This window comes from Mustela nigripes, chromosome 3, assembly GCF_022355385.1.
Source record: "Mustela nigripes isolate SB6536 chromosome 3, MUSNIG.SB6536, whole genome shotgun sequence".
Classification (NCBI taxonomy): Eukaryota; Metazoa; Chordata; class Mammalia; order Carnivora; family Mustelidae; genus Mustela; species Mustela nigripes.
In genome coordinates, this window is record NC_081559.1 from 34,687,397 (window position 1) to 34,693,399 (window position 6,003).

General features: G+C 35.8%; 1 non-coding gene across 1 annotated transcript; it reads right to left on the reverse strand.

Annotated features, from left to right (window-relative positions):
- Positions 1-3,943: 3,943 nt before the first annotated feature.
- Positions 3,944-4,050, reverse strand: LOC132014740 (U6 spliceosomal RNA). The gene has a single exon (XR_009403390.1). It is a non-coding gene; the product is annotated as a U6 spliceosomal RNA (small nuclear RNA).
- Between the last annotated feature and the right edge of the window lie 1,953 nt (positions 4,051-6,003).

Genomic DNA, 6,003 nt, shown 5'->3' on the forward strand with positions numbered 1-6,003 from the left:
AATTCCCTCACTCTAAATCACTGTCTGTTTGACTTTAATCATTTATTTAAAATCTCTGTACCTCAGTTTCCAAATCTATAGTGTAGGGATTATAACAGAATTTAAGAGCAATCTCATGAGCATAAATGTAAATGTATGCATATGCATACCAAACTAAAAGATAGCAGTCACATTCAAAATAATGTGTTAGAAAAGATAGGCATATTCAGGAAATGCATGATTAGTTAACATTCTAAAATTGATCCACGTGATTTATTATATCATCAGAAAAATGAAGAAAAATCATATGGTCATCTCTATATTTGCAAGAAAAGCAATTAATACCTATTAATTAAAAAAATACTTATAAAACCAGGAATAGAAGGACAAAAAAAATAGTTTCTCAATCTGATAAAATACAAAACACAGCAACAATGTACAGCTAACACTATGGATGAGACAATATAGTCCATTACCTTTACTTTTACTCAAAAGAGTACTGGGGTCCTACACAGTTAAAAAGGAAATTTAAAAAAATAGAAGTTATCATAATCAGAAAGACATTTAAGGGTCATTATTTTCATTTGGCATGATTGAGAAAAAGAAAATTCAGTAAATGTAATTAATAATAAAATGGAGAAAATTACAAGGTGAAAGATCTATACAATGCCTTCAGAGTAACAAAATTATTAAAAATTCTTAAAAAGTTACTATTTTCTATAATGTCAAAACCATGAAATTAGAATAAATCCAACTAGAAACATGCATATGACTTCTGGACAAAAAATGAAAAAAAAAAGCTGTATTAAGTGTTAAAGGAGACTTAAAAAAAATAGAGGAATACACCATTTTCATAGATTGGAAGTTTCAGTACTGTCAAAATATAGATTCTCAACAGATTGTTTTCTACATTCAATGCACCCCAACCAAAGCCATAAAAATTTTTGTGGCAATTGGCAAACGAATTGTGAAACATATATATATGGAAAGGCAAAAAAGCAAAATAATGAAGAGAAAAATTTTAGAGGACTTGAACTCCCAGATATCATGACTTCCTATTAAAGCAAAAAAAAATTCTATTCTATTCCATTCTGTGTGCAGTTTCTGTTTTATCACCAACATGACACAGCAATGCAATGGTGGAAAGGATGATCTTTCTAATATATGATGCTGAATCAAATGGGAATCAACATGGGAAAAGTATACATTTCAGTGCTTATCTGAAACCACATGTAAAAATCCATTCTGGATTGATTATAGATTTAATTTGAATAATGAATAATTAATCTTCTGTAAAATAAAATAGAAAAATATCTTCATGATTTTGAGATGATATTTAGAAGGCAAAGAAAAGTGATGGTCATATTTCTCACACTCTTAAGCAAGCACAGGACACAGGTACCAGGACAGTTTATAGATCTTGTCACTTATCTGCCAGCTCACCTAGTTAGCGTGGGCAGCAGTTGATATTCAGTTCCCTCTGTTCCCACCAGACTTCCTCCACTGGCTTCTTACAGGCTTGAGCCAAGTACATGAGTAGCTCCATAGTAAGTACAGTAGAAACATTCAGATGAAAACTTGTAGAACTGCCTCTACTTACCAAAATGATAAACCAAAACAGATAACATATTCCTGGAGGAATTTCAGAAATAGTTTCTATTAACAAGGTTTTGAAATATATATATATATATATATATATAGTGATGATCCTACCACATTTTCCTTCAACTTCCCTACTTGGCCTGAGCAGAAGACAGATGGGACTTAGAAGTTGATAATGTGTTCTTGTAAACTTAATCAGGTGGGGAAATCTAATTGCAGCTGCTGGTCCAGAGGTAGCATCATTACTGGAATAAATCAACACAGTCCTGGCATCTGACAAATGTCTCTCCCTCCCTCTCTCTCATCTCTCTCTCTCTCTCTCTCAGCCGTCCTACCCCCTATCTATTAGTAAAGATTATCAGAAATAATTTGTTTCTTCTGGGAGCGTCAGTAATACAAAACCTTATTAAATGTCCAGTCCTATGCCATAATATTGTCCATAGGGACTTATACAGCCTCTTCATTCCATAAGGCCTCATTACATTTTTTTCTTTTTTTGCCACAAGGCATCATTACATTGATAAGCTATTACATTTATAAGATCATGCTGAATGGGCCAGATGAGCAGGAAGCAGAAGCTACTCTAGACATTTTGGTAGAATACATGCATGAGAGAGTCAAGGGAAAGAAATCCCACAAAAATTTAGATACCTGTTACCTCACTGGAATTTTTAGGGACAGAGTGGTCTGAAGAATATTGAGATACTCTTTTTAAAATAAAAGACTAGGGGGCGTCTGTGGAGCTCAGTGGGTTAAAGCCTCTGCCTTCAGCTCAGGGCATGGTCCCAGGGTCCTAGGATCGTGCCCCACATTGGACTCTCTGCTCAGCAGGGAACCTGCTTCCTCCTCTCTCTCTCTACCTGCCTCTCTGCCTACTTGTGATCTCTGTCAAATAAATAAATAAAATCTTTTAAAATAAAATAAAATAAAAGACTGTCGCATCTGCTTCTTTCTATTATTAAAACAAAAAGAACCAAAAATGCTTAGTGTGCCACTTTAGAATTTGCAGAACTATAAACCTAATTTGGGCATGCTACTCTGACCAATTTATTGAGTAGCTTCATAATCCACTAGATCTGAGTAAGGCCTAGGGAAAAAAAAAAAGTCTTCAGTTTCCCTGCCACTTGAATATGACCTTGCCTGGTCTGATGATGCTTGACACATCTATAACAGATTGGGATACTTTACAGAGACTTTGGCAAGACCCTATAATTAGATCACATAGTAAACATTTAAAATTTTGGGTCAAAACCATGTCATCCTCTGTACACTACTATTATCATTTTGAGAAACAGCTTCAGGCTTACTGCTGGGGTCAAACAACAAATGAATGCTTGATCATAGACCACCAGATTATCATAAGACCTAAGCAGCTCATTATGAAGTAGGTGTCATCTGACCCTCAAACCATAAAGTTGGGCAGCACAACAATACTTCATTGTCACATGGTAGTGGTATGTACAAGATTGAGCTCAACCGAGCAATTTGTCCATATGCCCACAGGCCATATTCACACTGCATCCACTCCCGCCTCTCAACCTTCCCTCATAACAATATGGAGATTTCCCTATAACCAGCAGGCTAAGAAAACAATGGCCTCTTTTAGAGATGGGGACCTTTATACAGATCTACTTTGGAGTGGCCCTGGAGAATAGTGATAAAGGAAAATCTTCCAGTAGACAAAGCTCTGAGCTATGTACCTGGTTGTTTGCTTTGCCTGGAAGGAGAAAGAAATGACCAGTGGTATGAATCTATACTACTTAATGGACAGTGAATAATGATTAGATGAATGAGGGAGAACTTGAAAGGGATATAATTGTAATACTGGTTCTGTTAAGGGACATGTGTGGATTGTGAAGATAATTGTTCTTCATGTGAGCACTTCAAAGAGTAACCTCTAGCAAGAGGATTTTTTAAAAAATTATTTTTCTTCTTTTTATTTTCTCTTTTTTACATTTAAATTCAATTAGCCAAGGTTTAGGACATCATTCGTTTTTGATATAATGTTCAAATATTCATTAAATATAATACCCAGTGCTCATCATATCACGTACCCTCTTTAATTCCCATTACCCAGTTACAGCATCACCCCCCGCACATCCCTTTCTGCAGCCCTCACTTTATTTCCTGGAGTCAAGTCTCATACGGTTTGTCTCACTCTGATTTCTTCCCTTTCAGTTTTCCCTCCCTTCCCCTGTTGTCCTCTGCTCTATTCCTTATGTTCCAAATAGGAGTGAAACCATATGATAATTTTGTTTCTCTGATTGACTCATTTCACTTAGCATAATACCTCCCAGTTCCATCCATGTCAATATAAATGGTAGATATTAAAAATATGATATTAAAATATATATAGATATTAAATACCTTATTCAGCATCATGAACTCCTGTGTCATCCTTGCACAGTGGTCATGGTAATCTTTTCTGTATCTTTCCAATGTTAGTATTTGTGCTGCTGAAGGGAGCACAAATAGGAGGATTTTAATGATCATTTGGAAAATATGACCCATTCTATGGAGATAAGTCAGTCAGATCGTCCACAGACACTGCTGTCCTTGTCCAATAAATCCACCAAAAAATGGCTACGATTTTAGGGATAAACTTTACACATGGGCTCAAATACATAAAGTACTACCACCAGTGCAGTTTTGGGTAAAACAGTGCTGAATGCCCAAACTCTCAGTAGTAGAACCAATGCTGAATCCTGTATTGTACCATTTCCCCCAATTCCCTGGGGGATATCACTCAGCAAACTGGTACAAGTTGATTGCATTGGACCATTTTCCATTGGAAGGAGCAGTACTATTCTCACTAGAATAGACACTTACTCTGATAATGAATTGTCCTTTGCTCTTAAGACTTTTGCCAAAAACCTTTATTCAAAGATTTATAGAAAACCTTACTCAGCATCATGATATTCCACACAGCTTTGTTCTGATCAGGGACATAGTCTCTTACCATCTCTCTCATCATCCTGAAGCAGTTTTACTAATAGCATGGTAGAGTGGTTTTTTTAAAGACTCAATTAGGGCTTCAACTGGTGAGAACATCTGAAATAGGGTCCTCCAGGATGCAGTGTATATTGTAGATCAGCAACCTCTATGTAGCACTGCTTTTTCTAGTGAAAATTCTTTGGTCCAAGAATCAATGCATGGAAAGGAAGACTCTTCTCACCATTAGCTTTTGCATTCCTTTAGCAATTTTTTTTTTTCTTTTTGCTTCTGTAAATACAATCTTGGATTCTGCTGCTCTCTAGACTATATAGTGCAGTTCCCTATCTGTGTAGTCCAATATGTAAACATGAGCCACATTGAAATCTTGAAATACGGCTATTGTCCCTCCAGTGATAAATTTGAAAATGTACTTAATATAATTTGTTTTTTAAATTTTAAGGTAATTTAAATTTAATATAAACATTCTCATATGACTAGTAACTATAGTGTAGGGCTAAAGTATATCACAAGGTCCGGAGCTCCCAAAAGATGTATACTTACACCAGGGGGAATAGTGTTGGTTCCATTGAACTGAAAGTTAAGATTGATGGCTGGGCATTTTAAGCTTCCATGACAGTGATTCAGTAGTTGCTCTACTATCTGGCGTGTTGATACTGATTATCAGCAGGAAATTGTATTATTGCTAAAATGATGTGGGTCTGGAATGCAGAATATCCTCTGAGTGCCTCGTAACACACGTATGTCCTGCCATTAAAATCCGTGGATAATATAGATTTTTAAGAATAGTCGTTGTTCCAATCAATGAACAAAGAATGTTTTTACATTTCTTTGCATTATCTTCAATTTCTTTCATAGTTTTCAGAGTATAGATTTTGATCTCTTTGGTTAGGTTTATTCTTTGGTATCTTATGGGTTTTGCTGCAGTTGTAAATGGGATTGATTCTTTGATTTCTCTCTCTCTGCTGCTTCAACATTGCTGTATAGAAATACAACAGATTTCTGTATGTTGATTTTGTATCCTGTGATTTGACTGAATTGTATATCAGTTCTAGAAAATTTTTATAGTCTTTTTTTTTTCTTTTTTTTTTTTTTGAGAGAGAGAGCATGAGTGGGATGGGGGTAAGTACAGAGGGAGAGGGAGAAAGACAATGTCAAGCAAGCTCTGCACTCAGTGTGGAGCCTGGTGCAGGGATTCATCTCATAACCCTGAGGTCATAACCTGAACTGAAATCAAAAGTCAGATGCTTAACCCACTGAGCCACTGAGGCACTCCATTTTGGGTTTTCTGCATAGAGTATCATGTCATCTGTAAATAGTGGAAGTTTAACTTCTTCCTTGCCAATTTGGATGCCTTTTATTTCTTTGTATTATCTGATTGCTGTGGCTAGGATTCTGGTACTATGTTAAGTAACAGTGTTGAGTGTGGACATCTTTGTCTTATTCCTGATCACAGATGAAAAACTCTTT